The following is a 21,094-nucleotide window of genomic DNA, read 5'->3' as shown; positions in this document are numbered from 1 at the left end:
TTCTAAGTCGTGGAGGCTGTCCCGGACCCAGCTTCTGCAGATGGCCTGGATGTGACCCGTCTTGCCACAGGCGCAACACTTTGCACTGCAGAACCTGCATGATGCTCTCGAGTGGTTTCCCCCGCAGCTGCCGCACGTCTTCTCCACGTCTCTGCGACTGTTGTTTGTGTCCTTCTGTGATCTGGTTGTTGTTGTTGGCCTCCTTTGCCTTCCAGGTGAAACCATCAGAACGTGGGTGTGGAGGGAAAAATGCACCCACCTGACTCCCTCCCCCCACTGTTGGCAACTCCGTACAGCCAGCCCTGACCTCCGCCGATGGGGTCCAGTCCACAAAGAGCTCCTGGCGGGTTGATGCAGCAAGGCCGGTGCATGGGCGCGATGCTGTGCAGCCAGGACGCTGTATCTGGGGCCACTGATCAGCTGGTGATCCCATATGGCTGGCCCCGACCTATTTTTTTATTTATTTATTTATTTATTTTTTATTATTTATTTATTTATTTTTATATACCGCCCTTCTCCCGAGGAACTCGGGGCGGTGTACAGAGTAAGGTAGGTATACAGTTGAACAATAGTAAAAAACAATATTAAAAACATCTGAGACCCCAAGAGCTATCAGGCCAGGCCGGATTGCTGGAACAGGTAAGTTTTTAAGTCGCGCCGGAAGGTGCGGAGGTTGGGGGCCATCCGGATTTCGGTAGGCAAGCAGTTCCAGAGGGTTGGCGCACCCACTGAGAATGCCCTCCCCCTGGGGGCCACCAGCCGACATTCCTTGAGCGGTGGCACCCTGAGGAGGCCCTCTCTGTGGGAGCGCACAGGACGGAGGGGTGTTGACGTTGGCAGAAGGTGCTCCCGTAGGTAGTCCGAACCCATGCCATGTAGGGCTTTGTATGTCATTGTTAGCACCTTGAATTTCACTCGGAAGGCAACCGGAAGCCAGTGCAGCTCACGGAGGAGAGGTGTGATATGGGAGTATCGGGAGGCTCCCAAAAGTGTCCGTGCAGCTGCACTCTGCACCAGTTGAAGCTTCCGAGTGGCTCTCAAGGGCAGCCCCATGTAGAGAGCGTTACAGTAGTCAAGGCGAGAGGTCACAAGTGCATGGGTGACTGTACGTAAGGCATCCAGGTCCAGATAAGGTCGTAGTTGGCGCACCAGTCGAACCCGGGAGAAGGCCCCCCTGGTCACAGCTCCTATGTGATCTTCCAAGGATAGCTGTGAGTCTAGGAGGACACCCAGGTTGCGGGCCCTATCAACAGGGGGTAATAACTCATCCCCGATGTTAAGGGATGGGATGTTCTGAGTATCCTGGTTTGCCGGTATGTACAGCCATTCAGTCTTGTCCGGGTTGAGTTGAAGCCTGTTCCTCCCCATCCATTCCCGGACCGCTTTCAGGCAACGGGACATCACGTCGAGGGCATCACTGATGCTGTTTGGAGTTGAGATGAAAAGCTGGGTGTCATCAACATACTGATGGTACCCTACTCCAAAACCACGAATGATCTCACCCAGCGGTTTCATGTAGATGTTGAACAGGAGAGGCGAGAGAACCGACCCCTGAGGGACTCCGCAAACGAGAGGCCTCGGAGTCGACCTCTGTCCTCCTGCCAGCACCGACTGCAAGCGACCCAGGAGAAAGGAGGAGAACCACCGCAGAACCGTGCCTCCCACTCCCAGTCCCCTGAGGCGCCGCAGCAAGATACCATGGTCGATGGTATCGAAAGCCGCCGAAAGGTCTAATAAGACTAGGACAGAGGAATGACCCCTGTCCCGGGCCCTCCAGAGATCATTCATCAGAGCGACCAATGCCGTCTCCGTGCTGTAGCCCGGCCTGAAGCCCGATTGGCACGGGTCTAGATAAACCGCTTCATCCAGGACCTGAGGAAGTTGATGCGCCACCACACTCTCAACAACCTTCGCAAGGAAGCGAAGGTTGGAGACTGGACGAAAGTTATTCAATGAGGTTGGGTCCAAGGTGGGCTTCTTGAGGAGAGGTCTCACCACCGCCTCCTTCAAGGAGGTGGGGAAGTGACCCTCACTCAGAGAAGCAGAGATGACCGCCTGAAACCAGCCTCGTGTCCCCTCTCGAGCTGCATAAGCCAGCCAGGAAGGGCACGGGTCCAGCAAGCATGTGGAGGCGCTCAACCCCCTCATAATCCTGTCCACTTCCTTTGGAGTCACAGGATCAAATTCCTCCCAGATGATGTCGACAAGACTGCCCATGTCCTGTTCCTCCAACTCTGCCCAGTTGGAGTCCAGGCTGGTTCGAATCTGAGCGATTTTATCCAACAGATATTGACCGAATTCCTCGGCTCGACCCTGTAAGGGTTCCTCCCTCACCTCTTGGTTCAGTAGGGAGCGAGTCACTCTGAACAAGGCAGCCGGGCGATTATCTGTGGACGCGATGAGGGTGGAAAAGTAATTGGATTTCGCCACCCTTATCGCTGCGAGATAAGACCTGGTGAGGATTCTTAGTCGCAATCGGTCGGATTCGGATCGACTGGATCTCCAACAGCTCTCTAGGCCCCGTCTCCGACGCTTCATCTCCCGGAGCTCCGTGGTGAATCATGGGGCTCGTTGGGATCTGCGCCGGGTCAGGGGCCGCAGGGGTACAACTCGGTCCAGAGCCTCCGTGGCTGCCCTTTCCCAGGCTTCCACTAAGGCGTCCACCGAGCTGTGAGCAGGGAGTGCAGGTGGGTTCCCAAGCGCTGCCTGGAACCTATCAGGGTCCATTAGGCGCCTGGGGCGGTACCATCTGGTTGGCACCGTGCACCCACGGCGGGGGGTGGCAAAGGGGAAGTCTAGCCGTAGAAGGTGATGATCGGTCCATGACAGGGGCGTAACGGTCGTGGAGCCCCCACCAATATTATCACGCCACAGTCCAGATAAGAACACCAAGTCGGGGGTGTGGCCTCCCTCATGAGTCGGTCCAGAAATTATTTGCGACAGGTCCATGGCCGTCATGGAAGCCATGAACTCCCGAGCTAGTTCAGACGATCCTCCCAGGGATGGTAGGTTAAAGTCGCCCAAGACCATTAGTTTGGGGAATTCAACCACCAACCCTGAGAGGACATCGAGTAGCTTAGGCAGGGCTGCCGCTGCACGATTAGGTGGAAGGTACGCCAGCAGCAGGCCCAACTGCGCCCCCGGACCGTATCTCAGAAAGAGAGACTCACACCCGACAATCTGAGGGACGGTGGTCTCCCGCGGGCTAAGGGTCTCCCTGATGATTACTGCCACTCCTCCGCCCCTACCATGGGCCTGAGGCTGGTGCAGCACCTGGAAACCAGGCGGGCAGAGGTCAACCAGAGGGACACCACCCTCTGGGCCCAGCCAGGTTTCCGTGATGCATACCAGGTCCGCGTGCTCACTCTCCACTAGGTCACGAACAAGGTGAGCCTTGTTAGCAACGGACCTGGCATTTAGGTAGACCAGCCTGAGCTTAGGAGGCTGCACATCTTCGCTCCCAGGTCCTCGGGGGAAGTACAGAGGGTCGGAGCGTCTCACCGCTTGTACAGAGTGGAGATGACCCTCCCGGTGTCGATACGGCCCTCTGCTTGTGCACCTTCTGCCATTCCCCACCATCCTGGGAATTGGTTGACTGTCAGCTCGCCACTGGGCTTTGTCGGCGACTGGCCCTCGTTCTTCACCTTCGTTAACGGTCGTAGGCCTGGCCTGCGCTATGGTAGTTGTGGTAGTTGGAAGGCCCCCCTTCGCCAAACAACCATAGTCTTTTCCCGCCCCCCTCCCTAACCCGACAAAGAACTTAACTAGGAACTTAACCAGGGGCCTCTTGTTGGACTTATGTTGGAGGCCCCTGACCCTGCCCGGCCATCTCTCAGAGGCCCAGTGGTCGGGCCCGTCATCAAGATTGGATGTAGCGTAGGTGGGTCGCACCCAGGAGAGGGGGGAACCCCTGAGGGCGTGTAGGTCTGTGCTGGAATATTGGAGTAGCATAGAGTCACAAGGGTTTTTGGGAAGGCAGTCCCCTGGATGGAGAATTGGCAGGAGGGTCGAGTTGGGTAGGCGGGTATCTGGACCGTCACCCAGCCACTGCCACTTGGCTGGGTGAACCCCAGAAGCAGGCCACTCCCCATCCTCTCACGATGGGTTGTGACTCTGTTTCCGGGGGTGGTCCAGAACCCACTCAGGGTGAAGCATACCCCATAGAGCTCTCACCTCTATGGGGCTGCAGGTGTAAGGTCAAGCCACTCTGCCACCGTGGCTTGCACCCAGGCCCATCATGTCCTGTGGGGAAAGGGTGGGCAGGGAGGTTGAGAGTTGGTAGAGGCAAGGTGATGACGGCTTCGGTGGTCCAGTCGCCGCTGTCTCCACTGCTCAGCTGGATCGTGGCATCTTTTTGGTTGAGGATCGGCACGGAGACACCGTCGGCACCCAGGGTGCGGGGCGGAGACGCCACGCCGCGTCTATTAATGCTGCTGTCGAGGGTTCTTGGTAAAGGTGGTCGACCGGGGACTGGAGAAGCTTTCGCTGCTGCCGCAGCCCTCGCCACCGTCGCCTCCGTTGCATAGCTGTTCCGCTGATCCGCTGGTCCGCGGCGTCTCCTTTGATGTAGATCGGAGGCGCCGCCGCCTAGGAGTAGGTCAAGGTGGTCGAGGAAGGACGAAGGCGCTGGCCCCCACTCAAGACGGCTGCAGTGGTTCAGGGGGCGGGCCGGAGACACCACGCCGCTGCTGCTAGCGCAGCTGTCAAAGGCCCCTCGGGCCCGCATAGCTGGTCTGCGGCGCCTCCTTTGATCCCTCGGAGATGCCGCCGCTATTCAGGAGCAGGTCAGGAGGCCGAGGCGGAGCAGTGACTCCGGTCCCGCTCAGGATGGCTGCAACGGCTGCCGCTTCCGCTGCCCAGCTGATCCAGCTGATCCGCGGCACCTTCCTTGATCTTCGGAGACGCTGCCATTGCCCGGGGACAGATCAGGGAGCCGAGGCAGAGCGGAGACGCCGGCCCCACTCCAGATGGCTGCAACAGCTGCAGCGGCTCAGGGGGCGGGTCGGAGACACCACGCCGCCACTGCCACCGCCGGTGTCTAGGCCCATGGGAGGACGACCGACTAGGGCCCGGAGAAGCTCTCACCGTCGCCGTAGTCGACGTTGCCACCGCCTCCGCCACCCAGCTGATCCGCGGCGCCTCCGTTGTTCCCTCGGAGATGCTGCCGCCGCCCGGGAGCCGATCAGGGGGCCGGGGCAGAGCAGAGCTGCCGGCCCCACTCGGATGGCTGCAACGGCTGTAGTGGCTCAGGGGGCGGGCTGGAGACGCCACGCCGCCACCGCCACCGTCGTTGTTAGGCTCCTGGGGAAGATGATCGACTGGGGGTTGGAGAGTTGTCGCCGCCGCTGTTGTCCTCGTCGCCGCCTCCGCCGCACAGCTGATCTGCGGCGTCTCCATTGATCCCTCGAAGACGCCGCCCTCACCCGGGAACAGATCAAGCGTTTGAGGCAGGGCGGAGGCGTTGGCCCCATTTACAATGGCCTGCAATGGCCCAGGCGGCGGGGTGGAGATGTCCCGGCGCCCCTATGGCTGATTCGGGGGGCAGCGGGCGGCACATTGCCCAACTCATCTGCCCAAACTTCTGACCCCACCCCAGGGGTCCGATGACATCCCTGGGGGGCTCCTGGGGGGACGCCTTACCACTGGGGGTTACGGAGCTCTCCCCAGCACGTCCGCCATCTTTGGAGCCGGAATTTTTTTTTTTTCCAAATTCTTCTTCTGTAACAGTAGTTGGAGCTGTTTGGATAGCCATCATATTAAAGGACTGGTCATGAAGTCTAATTATTATTGTTTGATCATTGACTGCATTGTACCCAAGTACTGTCTGTTCCTTCTTTGCTTTTTATGTTTTTAATAATAAATAGTGTGATCTCTTGACAGTACCTAATTATAATTAATTTCAGGTCAATTTATGCTTATGATGTCAATGCTGATTCATTTCACCTTTCACTGTATTGAGCTGTTTCATTTTCATGCTTTTATATTCCATGTAATCAGTATATTTTTGTCCTTGCAACTTTGAAGATTCTTTTCCTGCATGACAACAATAGCAACTAGATGTCCCAAAGATCTTAATCTACTAAACACTGCTAAAAGATTCTTAGCTTTTTCTCAGTAGCATATTAAGTACTATGCAACCTGAGAGATTCAGAATTAACACCATATTGTCAATCACTTTATATTGTCTACCTATGTGGTTTCCTTGGAAAAATGCAGAAGTGGCTTACCAGTGCCTTTTGCACAATATGAAAGGATGACTTTCCTGTTGTCACTCAAGTGATCATCCACTTTCATCATCTTCTTATATTGCTGCTGCCAATAAAGGTGATGGTTTGTTTTAGCTGGACAACTTTGGATGCTCACTCATGGTATTCTTTCTTCATTCAAGAAAGCAATATAGGAGTATGTGAAGGATGGGTAACATAAAAATAAAACATATTACTTATTAGTTTCAGGAAGATCTTCAGGATTGAAAAGTTTAATTTGAAATTTGGTTTTGTATTGTATCTTTCTTGTGTTGGAAGAGTAAAAGCTGCTATGATACCCTTCCTTTTTGTAGCCAGGTCATGCATCAAACCACATTCAGTCTACTGGCAAATGTAGAACATACATAGAAACTTGATACTTGGGCAGCATGCCTCTGCAGGAAGTCAGTTGACACTGGCAAACCTAAAACAGAAACTCCTCAAGATAAAGGAAATCATTTATTATAATACTGTATCCTCATGCCAGAGCCCTCATAGTCCACAGGTCTGCAACCCGCGGCTCTGGAGCCGCATGCGGCTCTTTCAGCCGTCTCCTGCGGCTCCCAGTCCTCTGCCATGTACAGTCCAAAAAAAAAAGTGGGACTAAAAAAGTTCAACCAATCAATTCAAATATGCAGGGTAGGTGCATATCTCGCCTTGGCTCCACTCTTCAGTCAAACCCTGTTCTGCGCATGTACGTGCATGTACGCGCATGTGCACACATTTTTTGTGGCTCCCAGTTTTTCCTTTTGTGAGGGAAACGGTTCTGAGTGGCTCTTTCACTGTTTCAGGTTGCTGACCCCTGCCTCATACAATTCCACACTAAAGAAAAGATTTACACATCTAAGATCAACCCATCCCATGGAGCAAGAAACCATCTTCTTCTGCAAACATCACATGCTATCTGAACAGGAGTACTCAATTTACACATCTAACATACTTCTCAGCAAAGTTCACAATTAAACTGAAATGCTGCTGAAATAAGAATAGTATAGAACAGAACAGAATACAATAGAACCAGAAAGGACCTTGGAGGTCTTCTAGTCCAGCCCCATGTTCAAGCAGGAGAACATATTTATTTTATTTATTTTATTGAATTTGTATACCGCCCTATTCCCGTAGGACTCAGGGCGGTTTACAGGGCAGTTAGAACCATGAAATACAAAAATTAAAATCAAAATCAATTAAAACAATTAAATTAAATTCAAGCCCCAAAAGTAAATCTAAAACCCAATTAAATTAACAACCCCACAGTCTGGACCAAACAGCTCAAAGAGCCAGGTTTTCAGGTCCTGGTGAAATGAGCGAAGGTCGGGGGCAGTCCTAAGTTCCGTGGGTAGTTTATTTATTTTTATTTATTTATTTAATTTAATTTGTATACCGCCCTTCTCCTGAAGGACTCAGGGCAGTGAACAGGGCAATAAATACTAAAATACAGAAATACAAAAATTAAGAAGAGATTAAACCATAATGCCCAATACAACGAATAAAATTACATAAAAACAGTGACAAAACCCAAACCCATCAGACCAGGCCGGCTTGTTCAAACAAATAGGTCTTTAGATTACATCGAAAGGAGCGAAGGTCGGGAGCCATCTGGAGCTCAACCGGTAAACGGTTCCACAGATCAGGCGCACCCACAGAGAACGCCCTCCCCCTGGGGGTCACCAGTCAGCACTCTCTGACCGGTGGCACCCTGAGGAGGCCCTCTGTGTGGGAGCTCACTGGGCGGAGGGAAGTTGATGCCGGCCGCAGGTGCTCCCTAAGGTACTCTGGACCCATGCCATGTAGGGCTTTAAAGGTCATTACCAGCACCTTGAATCTCACCCAGAAGGCAACTGGAAGCCAATGCAGCTCACGGAGCAGAGGTGTAACATGGGAGTATTGGGAGACCCCCAACACGACTCTCGCGGCTGCATTCTGCACCAGTTGGAGCCTCTGAGTGGTCCTCAAGGGCAGCCCCATGTAGAGAGCATTGCAGTAGTCTAACCAAGAGGTCACGAGCACATGAGTGACTGTACGCAAGGCATCCCGGTCTAGATAGGGCCGCAACTGGCGCACCAGGCGAACCTGGGCGAAGACCCCCCTAGTCACAGTTACTATATGATCTTCTAAAGAAAGCTGTGAGTCTAGGAGGACTCCCAAGTTGCGGGCCCTATCTACGGGGGGTAATAACTCACCCCACATAGTAAGAGATGGAATACTCTGAGTTTCTTGAGATGCCGGCACGTACAGCCACTCAGTCTTGTCAGGGTTGAGCCGAAACCTGTTCCTCCCCATCCAGACCCGAACCGCCTCCAGGCAACGGGACATCACGTTGGTTCCATAGGGCAGGCGCACCCACAGAGAACATCCTTCCCCTGGGAATACTCTGCCGGCATTCATTAACCGGCGGTACCCTGAGAAGGCCCTCCCTGTGGGGGTGCACAGGACGATGGGAAGATGATGCCGGCAGCAGGTGTATATACCATTTCAGACAAGTGACTGCCTAGTTTTTTTAAAAAAAATCTCCAGGGATGAAGCACCCATGACTTCAGAAGGCAAGCTGTTCCACTGGTTAATTGTCCTCACTGTTAGGAAGTTTGTCCTTAATTCCAGGTTGATTCTCTCTTTGATCAGTTTCCAACCATTGTTTCTTGTCTTGCCCTGCTCCAATCAACTTGCCTATGTGTTCTATGGGGAGCCTGGCTGGATTCAAATCCAGGGTTTTCTTCCAACACTTGTATTAATCAGAAAAGTGGCTCATCCTAGACTGAGACAATGTAATATTAATTAAAGGCAATGAGACTGCCTGGTCACAAAAACAGAGGTATAAACTCCTGTATCCTCCACATCTTCGTGGAAAGGAGAAACTCAGCACTCATACCTACTAAGTCATGTAATTTAATTTAATCTGATTGCCTGCGACCATTTATTTATTTATTAAAATTAAATGCTATCCATGTCACCTCGAAGCAACTCTGGCTGGCTTGCAATTAATAAAAACAAGGTAAAACTTTAAAACAATAAATATTAACACAAAAATTGATTTAAAATGGATTAAGATGGGGAGGAAATGAGCAAGTTATCTTACAACCATATCTGATTATCATTACCACCTTCTCAGATAGGTCAAGAATCATTCTAGGTAATGTGTGCAGCACTTCATTTATAGATGGACACTTTCCCTATAATAATATAATTGCATGGATTAGGTGGGCCACAGAATTTTGCTAAGTACTTTTATCAGGTACTCTCCAGACAAATGACCTACATTTTTTGCTAGTAGCTCAAAGAGCAGTTTTGACATCTGATTCATTCATTTTGAAATAGTGTACCTGAATGAAAAAGGGGGTTGAACCAGTATCAAGCAAAGAAAAACTATTAAATTAATTGTATTTAAACAAAAACAAAACTATCCAAACTATACTCTTCTCCCAATTGCTACTGTTAAATTCCTATTATGGTTCTTTGCATAGTCATATGTTTAGACCATATCTGGCATTTTTATGTACCTATTGAGTCCTTCCCAAAGACTTGGGATTGGCAGATGTTGTTCGATGGTCTAAAAGAACATAAAGTGTTTTAAGTAAAGATTATTGTTGTTGTTCTTGTTGTTGTTACTTTGGTGCTTTTGAATGCCCAAACTGGTGACTCATACTGGGCTCTACCTGGACTCTTGGTGACTGCATGGACAAGTCCTTGAAATTTTCTACCTCTTTGTTTCTAGCCTGATGCTATAATCACTGCATCAAACTAGCTCTCTGAAGCTGAATTATTTTGGATAGAATTACACTTGAATTACTTAGATTAAACATTCAAATGTTATACTGAATAGCTGACTGTTGTAAAAAATTATTCAAGTGACTTTGCATTATGGCTCTAATTATAACAACAATTTCAGATATTTCAAAGTTTTTACTTACTTGACTTTTCTAGAAAATTATTAAAGATGTAGAAGCCAAAATGTTTTCTAGTCATGCATTATTAAGAAAGCATTTTTGGTGCTTTCAGATATATTTAGAATCAATTTGCTCAGATCTGGGTGCAAGAGCTATAATTTAGGATTCTTCTGGGTTGTTTTACTCAAATTGTATTTCGCCTTTCAACAGATTCCTGCTTGATGTTAAGTTGTTTGCTAGCCACTTCCAGGCACAATGATCCATTAACAAAACAGCCAAGTTCAGGCTGTAACCAGAGAGATTTTCTTTCCCAGCAAAGTATATATATATATATTTATTCAGTTACTATAATCAGTGCTCTGCAGGAAGATTTTAATAAAGTACACTTAAGGAAAAATCAATAGCCAAACAATTACAATAGTGAACTCAGGCATTTTATATAATGAAAGTTATGACCTTTTAAAACCAATTGAAAAGCATTTGTTTTTACCAGGTAGAAACTTATATTTCAAACTGGGGCCTCCCATAGCACCAATTCCATCAGAGTCTATCTAAACATTTATCTAAACTAAGGAGAAACTTCCTGACAGTTAGAACAGGAACAACCTGCCTCCAGAAGTGGTGACTGCTCCAACACTGGAAGTTTTTAAGAAGAGACTGGACAGCCACTTGTCTGAAATGGTATAGGGTTTCCTGCCTGAGCACGGGGTTGGACTAGATGACCTCCAAGGTCCCTTCCAACTACTTCTTCTTCTTCTTCTTCTTCTTCTTCTTCTTCTTCTTCTTCTTCTTCTTCTTCTTCTTCTTCTTCTTCTTCTTCTTCTTCTTCTTCTTCTTCTTCTTCTTCTTCTTCTTCTTCTTCTTCTTCTTCTTCTTCTTCTTCTTCTTCTTGTTATTATTATTATTGTTATTAAATTGGTCCAAACTATTAGTTGAAACTAATAATTAATAACCAAGAAGTATAATTTATTTAATAACACTTAATGCTATTTAAAGGCATGCAGGATATACTATTTGTGGTACATAAGGAAATCAAATAACACTATTGGTTGAAAATAAGGAAGAAAACATCGCTCATGTCAGGGGGCAGCTGTGGTTGCCTGGACAGGGCTGGGGAGATCCATTGTCTCCAGTGGAGGAAGGCAAGACCAGGGCAAGCATCAAACCCTTGTCCACCAGAGGACCTCGCCATCCCTCTCAGGTCATGCAGAGGACCCCCAGATGGTGGCAGTCTCCCTTTAATTCTTTGTTAGCAATCTAAAAAAAATTTACACAAATATCAGCTGTCACTGTTGTGACTACTGCCTGTCGATGGGCTTCGGTTAGGCTGAAACAGGAAATAAAGATTTGTCCCATGTTTGGGGCCTAGCAAGGTAATCTAAAATAGTTAACAAGCATTTAACACATATCTCCCTTGCTTCTCAGCTAACAAAGTGAGATAGAGCTTGTGGCCTAGAGGTAAAAACAACTGCCTAATGTGCAATCAGCCCAGGTTCGAATCTCAGAAGGGTATGGCTGACTGATGAAAACAAATAAGTTTGAAATGCATATCAGTCTCCCTTTAACTCTTTGTTAGCAATCTAAAAAATTTACACAAATATGAGCTGTCACTGTTGTGACTACTGCCTCTATTGTTACCTGTTGTTGTTGTTAGCTGCGAAGTCGTGTCCGACCCATCGCGACCCTATGGACAACATTCCTCCAGGCCTTCCTGTCTTCTACCATCTTCTGGAGTCCATTTAAGCTCACGCCTACTGCTTCAGTGACTCCATTCAGCCACCTCATTCTCTGTCGTCCCCTTCTTCTATTGCCCTCGATCTTTCCCAGCATTAGGCTCTTCTCCAGTGAGTCCTTCCTTCTCATTAGGTGGCCAAAGTATTTGAGTTTTAGCTTCAGGATCTGGCCTTCTAAAGAGCAGTCAGGATTGATCTCCTCTAGGACTGACCGGTTTGATCGCCTTGCAGTCCAAGGGACTCGCAGGAGTCTTCTCCAGCACCATAGTTCAAAGGCCTCAATTCTTTGGCGCTCAGCCTTTCTTATGGTCCAACTTTCACTGCCATACATTGCAACTGGGAAGACCATAGCCTTGACTATACGCACTTTTGTTGACAGGGTGATGTCTCTGCTTTTTAGTGTGCTGTCTAGATTTGCCATGGCTTTCCTCCCCAGGAGCAAGCGTCTTTTAATTTCTTGGCTACAGTCCCCATCTGCAGTGATCTTGGAGCCCAGGAAAACAAAATCTGTCACTACCTCCATTTCTTCCCCATCTATTTGCCAGGAATTGAGAGGGCCAGTTGCCATGATCTTGGTTTTCTTAATGTTAAGTTTCAACCCAAGTTTTGCACTCTCCTTCTTCACCCGCAACAAGAGGCTCTTTAGTTCTTCTTCACTTTCTGCCATTAGAGTGGTATCATCTGCGTATCTTAGGTTGTTGATATTTCTTCCGGCAATCTTAATTCCAACTTTTGATTCATCTAGCCCTGCCTTTCTCATGATGTGCTCTGCATATAAGTTAAATAGGCAGGGCGACAGTATACAGCCTTGCCGGACTCCTTTCCCAATTTTGAACCAATCAGTGGTTCCGTGTCCAGTTCTCACTGTTGCTTCTTGACCCGCATATAGGTTTCTCAAGAGACAAATAAGATGGTCTGGTACTCCCATCTCTTTAAGAACTTGCCACAGTTTGTTATGATCCACACAATCAAAGGCTTTAGCATAGTCAATGAAGCAGAAATAGATGTTTTTCTGGAACTCCCTAGCTTTCTCCATGATCCAGCGTATGTTGGCAATTTGATCTCTAGTTCCTCTGCCTCTTCGAAATCCTGCCTGTACTTCTGGTAGTTCTCGATCCACATACTGCTGAAGTCTAGCTTGTAGGATTTTAAGCATGACTTTACTAGCATGAGAAATGAGTGCAATGGTGCGATAGTTTGAACATTCTTTGGCACTGCCTTTCTTTGGAATTGGAATGTAAACTGATCTTTTCCAATCCTGTGGCCACTGTTGAGTTTTCCAAATTTGCCGGCAAATTGAGTGTAGCACTTTTACTGCACTGTCTTTTAAGATTTTGAATAGCTCAGCTGGAATACTGTCACCTCCACTAGCTTTGTTGTTGCTCAGCTTTTCTAAGGCCCACTTCACCTCACATTCTAGGATGTCTGGCTCGAGGTCAGTGACCACATCATTGTGATTATCTGGGACGTTAAGCTCATTCTTGTAAAGTTCTTCTGTGTAATTTTGCCACCTCTTCTTAATCTCTTCTGCCTCTGTTAGGTCCCTGCCATTTTGGTCCTTTATCATGCCCATTTTTGCATTAAACGTTCCCTTCATCTCTCCAATTTTCTTGAAAAGATCTCTGGTCCTCCCTATTCTATTGTTTTCTTCTATTTCTTTGCACTGTTCATTTAAGAAGGCATTCTTATCTCTTCTAGCTATTCTCTGGAATTCTGCATTCAATTGGGCATATCTATGTTTTTCTCCCTTGCCTTTCGCTTCCCTCCTTTCCTCAGCTATTTGCAAAGCTTTCTCAGACAGCCATTTTGCTTTCTTGCATTTCTTTTTCTTTGGGATGGTTTTGGTTGCTACCTGTTGTACAATGTCGCGAACCTCTGTCCATAGTTCTTCAGGCACTCTGTCTATCAGATCTAATTCCTTAAATCTATTTGTCACCTCTACTGTATATTCAACAGGGATATGATTTAATTCATACCTGACTGGCCTAGTGCTTTTCCCTACTTTCTTCAGTTTAAGCCTAAACTTTGCAAGGAGAAGCTCATGGTCTGAGCCACAGTCAGCTCCTGGTCTTGTTTTTACCGACTGTATAGAGCTTCTCCATCTTTGGCTGCAGAGCATATAGTCAATCTGATTTCTGTGTTGACCGTCTGGTGATGTCCATGTGTAGAGCCGTCTCTTGGGTTGTTGGAAAAGAGTGTTTGCTATGACCATCGTATTCTCTTGACAAAATTCTATCAGCCTGTGCCCTGCTTCATTTTGTACTCCAAGGCCAAACTTGCCTGTTATTCCAGTTATCTTTTGGCTTCCTACTTTAGCATTCCAATCCCCCATGATGATAAGGACATCATTTTTTGGTGTTACTTCTATAAGGTGCTGTAGGGCTTCATAGAACCGGTCAATTTCATCCTCTTCAGCACTGGTGGTTGGGGCATAGACTTGGACTACTGTGATATTGAATGGTTTGCCTTGGATTCGAACTGAGATCATTCTGTCATTTTGAGGATTGTATCCCAGTATTGATTTTCCTACTCTTTTATTGACTATGAAGGCTACTCCATTTCTTCTGAGGGATTCTTGCCCGCAGTAGTATACCTGATGGTCATCTGAATTAAATTCACCCATTCCTGTCCATTTTAGTTCGCTGATACCTAAGATGTCGATGTTCAGTCTTGTCATCTCTTGTTTGACCACGTCCAGCTTTCCTTGATTCATGGATCTTACATTCCAGGTTCCTATGGAGAAAAAATCTTTACAGCATCGGACTTTCCTTTCACCACCAGACATATCCACAGCTGAGCGTCCTTTCGGCTTTGGCCCAGTCGCTTCATTCTTTCTGGCGCTACTAGTACTAGCCCTCTGCTCTTCCCCAGTAGCATATTGGACGCCTTCCGACCTGAGGGGCTCATCTTCCAGCGTCATATCGTTTTGCCTTTTGGTACTGTCCATAGGGTTTTCATGGCAAAGATACTGGAGTGGGTTGCCATTTCCTTCTCCAGTGGATCACGTTTTGTCAGAACTCTCAGCTATGACCTGTCCGTCTTGGGTGGCCCTGCACGGCATAGCTCATAGCTTCATTGAATTACGCAAGCCCCTTCGCCACGACAAGGCAGTAATCCATGAAGGGGATTGTTACCTGATTTAATATTTATTTAATAAATCAATATCAAGGTATATTTTCGGCTACTAGTCAGGTTGAATGGCATCTGTGTTGACTCTGATCCATGAGAATTTACTGGGAAGGTATGGAAATAAACCATGGTAATTTTCCAACATCTTCTTGCTCATTGGAAAACACCATAGGTAGAGAGAACTTTTATATTCTCAAAATTTTTATTTAGCTTGCCTTCAGTCTAACAGCATGATTTCTAATCTATAATAGACATTTTAGCTACAGTTTAACCTCTCAATCATTTCAGTACCTGTTATTTACTGATGTGCTTAATAATCAACATAGTAAGGTTCAATTTTTGTACAGGGCTGCTTCTGTTATGCTTGTATTAGAATTCTTTTGCTGATATTTTCCCCAAAGTACTTATTTGCATAGAAAGGTCACATATATTTGTATTAATGATCCTAAAATTCAAAAGCAGTTGGCCTGTGTATAATTTGCTGGGTAAATTTATTAAGGTACATTTCTTTCAAGGTCAAAAGTTTCCCTGTAGAGTATGAGTTCAGTTGCAAGTTTGAAAATAAATGTTCTAACATACCAGTCAACCAGGCCCAGGATCACTAATGATAATAGTTGTAGGTAGAAGAATCCAGATCATTATTATCTGTATGCTGCAGTATTCAAATGTTACACAATTTCCTGCAGTGAAGCATTTGGATCAGCTGACAAACCCACGCTAAATTTACTTTTTGAATGGTGGGTTGGAAATAAATCAATCCAAAGGGTGAACAGGAATTACTACTGATACAAGTATAAAGGATTTCATCGTTTTCACCTAATACATTAAAATCATCCTCATCTAATACCACCAATTCAGTGTCTGCAAAGTGACAGGCAGTGTGTTCCCTGGTTAGGAGATGCCGTACTCTGTGTGGGAACCAGAGTCCTCCCAGATATCTTTCTTTTGTCCAAAAACTGACAGGGGGAGTGGCAGAGTTTGGCCGCAAAGGGAGACCTGGCTAAGTGAATTGAACCCCATATCAGAAGAGGAACATGGGAAGCTGTAGCAGGAACCCCCTAGGAGAGTTGCTTGTGGCGTGAGATGAGAGGTGAGTGCCCATCCTTGCCGGTATAAAGAAAAAAATGATGAAGAGAAATTTGTGAAGAATGGGCTTTGCTCAGGGCTTTGCTGGAAAACCAATTTGGCTAAATAAAGGTAATTAAAAGAAAAAGGGAAATAAAATATAGGAATAGTGATTCTCTCTCTCTCTCTCTCTCTCTCTCTCTCTCTGCAACCACATTCTATGTTTAAGATTTGTGTCTTCCCTAATTTGAACTAAGATTTATGGTGGGAATGACCAGGATGTGAAAAACTAAGAGTTTTGTTTCCCTTTTCTATTCTCTTTTCCTTTTTTTTGTGTGTGTATATGTCAAAGTCTATGTGTGTGAGGTAAATGTAACTGTTCATTAATCCAAAGAAAAAAGAAATTCTGCTAGAAATTCTGCTTAAAATAAGCTACCAAAAGGAAAATACCCTCCCTCAGTTTTTCTGGCCAGCAAACGGGGTGAAGAGAAATGTGGGGGTTTTCCCCTCCCCCCTTTATATCTTTCTCTCTTTGTACTTGTAAGAACAACCTAAATTTGTCAGGAGGGAATGTTTTAAGTTCATCTACAGGAAAGGTTTCATTCTTCCTTTGCTGTATGTGTTGTAAATGGGTTTTATCTGTCTATCCTTTTCCTGAAAAATGAGGGGTGTCTAGCTACAAGAGCCTCATGAGCTCAAGTTTGCCTGTGTAGGGAAATAATCTTCTTAAGTTACTTTTCTTATCCTATCACTAAGCAGTGAAACTACTATGGAATTAATTCTGGAACACATAAGCATTTATTTTCAATCTCTAATGTGGTTTTATCTAAATTGTGCATTGATAATGCTGGACAAAATGCTGTCATGATGTTTAAATATTTTGAAAACAGATATAAAAGGTAGACTGTCCTGCCCCTGGCAAATTGCACACCTTAAAATATTAAGCTTTTAAAATTATTTGGAGTTTTCAACATTCCCAAGCTGCCCAGCATTTTTATGTTGCAACTCCTTAAGTCCTCTTTTGTTGTTGTTGTTGTTAGTTGTGAAGTCGTGTCCGACCCATCGTGATCCTATGGACAACGTTCCTCCAGACCTTCCTGTCCTCTACCATCTTCTGGAATCTATTTAAGCTCACGCCTACTGTTTCAGTGACTCCATCCAGCCAACTCATTCTCTGTCATCCCCTTCTTCTATTGCCCTCAATCTTTCCCAGCATTAGGCTCTTCTCCAGTGAGTCCTTCCTTCTCATTAGGTGGCCAAAGTATTTGAGTTTCACCTTGAGGATCTGGCCTTCTAAAGAGCAGTCAGGGTTGATCTCCTCTAGAACTGACCAGTTTGATCGCCTTGCAGTCCAAGGGACTCACAGGAGTCTTCTCCAGCACCATAGTTCAAAGGCCTCAATTCTTTGGCGCCCACCCTTTCTTATGGTCCAGCTTTTACAGCCATACATTGCAACTGGGAAAACCATAGCCTTGACTATACACACTTTTGTTGGCAAGGTAACGTCTCTGGTTTTTAGTGTGCTGTCTAGATTTGCCATAGCTTTCCACCCTAGGAGCAAGTGTCTTTTAATTTCTTGGCTGCAGTCCCCATCTGCAGTGATCTTGGTGCCCAGGAAAATAAAATCTGTCACTACCTCCATTTCTTCCCCATCTATTTGCCAGGAAATGAGTTTCAAGCCAACCTTTGCACTCTCCTTCTTTACTCGCCATCAAGAGGCTCTTTAGTTCCTCTTCACTTTCTGCCATTAGTGGTATCACCTACATATCTTAGGTTGTTGATATTTCTCCTGGCAATCTTAATTTGAACTTTTGATTCATCTAGCCCTGCCTTTCTCATGATGTGCTCTGCATATAAGTTAAATAGGCAGGGTGAAAGTATACAGCCTTGCCGGACTCCTTTCCCAATTTTGAACCAATCAGTGGTTCCGTGTCCAGTTCTCACTGTTGCTTCTTGACCCGCATATAGGTTTCTCAAGAGACAAATAAGATGGTCTGGTACGCCCATCTCTTTAAGAACTTGCCACAGTTTGTTGTGATCCACACAATCAAAGGCTTTAGCATAGTCAATGAAGCAGAAGTAGATGTTTTTCTGGAACTCTCTAGCTTTCTCCATGATCCAGCGTATGTTGGCAATTTGATCTCTAGTTCCTCTGCCTCTTCAAAATCCTGCCTGTACTTCTGGAAGTTCTCAATCCACATACTGCTGGAGTCTAGCTTGTAGGATTTTAAGCATAATTTTACTAGCATGTGAAATGAATGCAATGGTGCGATACTTTGAACATTCTTTGGCATTGCCTTTCTTTGGAATTGGAATGTAAACTGACCTTTTCCAATCCTGTGGCCACTGTTGAGTTTTCCAAATTTGCTGGCAAATTGAGCGTGGCACTTTTACTGCATCGTCTTTTTAAAGATTTTGAATAGCTCAGCTGGAATACTGTCACCTCCCCTAGCTTTGTTGTTGCTCAGATTTCCTAAGGCCCATTTCACTTCACATTCTAGGATTTCTGGCTCAAGGTCAGTGACCACCCCATCGTGGTTATCAGGGACGTTAAGTTCATTCTTGTATAGTTCTTTTGTGTAATTTTTCCACCTCTTCTTAATCTCTTCTGCCTCTGTTAGGTCCCTGCCATTTTGGTCCTTTATCATGCCCATCTTTGCATGAAACATTCTCTTCATATCACCAATTTTCTTGAAGAGATCTCTGGTCCTCCCTATTCTATTGTTTTCTTCTATTTCTTTGCACTGTTCATTTAAGAAGTCATTCTTATCTCTTCTAGCTATTGTCTGGGATTCTGCATTCAATTTATTTATTTATTTTATTTTAATTCCATTTATATCCCGTCCTTCTCCGAAGACTCAGGGCAGCTTACAAGCTTAGCAGTAGCCTTCATTCTATGTATATGCCTGCTTATTACGGCTTTCACACACACACCCAAGCGGCATTATTACAAAGTCAGCTTATTGCCCCCAACAATCTGGGTCCTCATTTTACCTACCTCGGAAGGATGGAAGGCTGAGTCAACCTTGAGCCTGGTGGGATGCGAATTTCAGCCTGTTCAATTTTGGGGAGCAATAATTATTTAGAACATCTTATTTGGACAGCTTTAATGGCTTTTGTTTATGAGACCTTTGGTCTCATTACAACATAGATTACTATTTTTTTCTAAGTCTCTCTACTTAGTAAGAGAATCAGTTCAAATGTAAAACATTTCCTAATACTATAGCAATAAGCCTGAATGAGCTCATGGTTTCTATATTATATGTTGCATTTCCTTTTCCATATGACTTTATTTTGGGAAGTAAAATATATAGGGCCACTATTGGAAAGTAAGACTATCAGGTCTGGGCTGCACAATCTGGATGACCCTTAGATGGCACCAAATATAAACTTTAAGTCTATTGTACTCCTAAAGAAAAGGGAAATTTGCAATCCTATCTTAAAGGGGGATATATTTCTAAGCATTGGTCTAATATTAAAAGAAACAGGCTTCAAAGAAATTCAGTGACAAGAAATAAGAGACACCAACACATATAAATTGTAAGATGTTTCTTTTTAGAATTCAAGCTTACATAATAATCTATACTCACTATAGTCATAATTGCATATTAATATCTGCATACAAAAGCTATGTAAAATTATATTTTTCCCAAATATACAAATTTCTCTTCAGGTAGTTTAAAACATTTATGATCACATATTTAATATAGTTTTAGGTTGAAAAATATTATTCATCTAGCATATATTTAACACTGTTTGAAAGGGGAAAAAACAGAACGAAACAAACAAAACATTTAAATTTTATCCCAAAATCTTCAGCCTTTCTAATAAATCTGTGTTCTTCCAAACTTAGTCTGAAGAAATCCAAACCATAACAAGGCTAATCCAAAGCTCAGCAGCATCTATCTTAATAAAATGAAAAGAAATAAAACATCATTTGTGGAATTCTAAAATAATTGACATAAGGAAAGAATAGTTTAAAGAATTAAATGTTGTTTATCAATTCATAGTATGATCTTATTTCTCACTTTCATAATTTCAGTTGCAAAATTAATATTTTCAATTGTGCTCAATAATTTACATCAATTTCATCTACATGTAGATTTTCATTTGATTGTCTTGTGCATAAATAACAATTAGCTTTATAAAGTTAAACTGTGCAAAACAGTCACAAACAGCTTTTTACCTGCACAATACTGCTTCTGAAGGCAACATAGTTGAATGAGGATTAATATACAGAAGCAAGGCAGACTCTGCATTTGATAGCACTTATACAACACAGTGAAAACTTAGTGAGAAAGGCCAAAGCTTTTTTAGAATTATAGTAATCTGTATTTATGTTTCTGTGTTTTTTAAAAAAATCCTATTTTATTTTAAATTAGTTATCTTTGTTTTGTTTGTTTTGAGGAAAATAAATCCCTCCTACTTAGGATATACATTTCTATAAAAGTTTATATGGGTCATATCATCCTAATATCACAAGGAAATTTCTGATAAATCAAACTAGCAGAAATTACAAGAGAACATAGCAAAATGTCTCCTGAATGTTTTGCTATTTCAAAGCTGCAAAAAGGCAAGCAAAGAAATATTTCTTAGTAGATCATGAATGAGTGCCCAACTTTTTCAATATTTTTCATAACTATCAAAATGAGGCAGAAACTTGTTCTGGCACAAATGGCTGATAGTGAATTGCCCATTTTATTCATCATTTTTCTTAAATCCTATGGACTGCACTAGTTTTCTAATAAAGCAAGAACTGAATGAGTCTCACGGGTTTTGAGTCTAATTTTCAGCAGAGGATAGATACTACAAAAAAATATTGGCTCCATCTGAAAAGCCTTAAGATTTAAAAACCTTAAGAATGATGTTACTGACAATTTATGTGGCATATCAATATGATATCTACATTTTAAGATTACATAGCATAGAATACATCATTAACAACAATGTGCTCATCTTGTGGTCTATAGATTTCCTTCCAACCATTTTTCTTTTGACATTGCATTGCCTTTTTAATTCCACTGCAGTACATTAACACAAA

This window comes from Vipera berus (assembly GCF_964194415.1).
Source record: "Vipera berus genome assembly, chromosome: Z".
In the NCBI taxonomy this organism is placed as follows: Eukaryota; Metazoa; Chordata; class Lepidosauria; order Squamata; family Viperidae; genus Vipera; species Vipera berus.
This window is presented reverse-complemented; position numbering follows the sequence as displayed.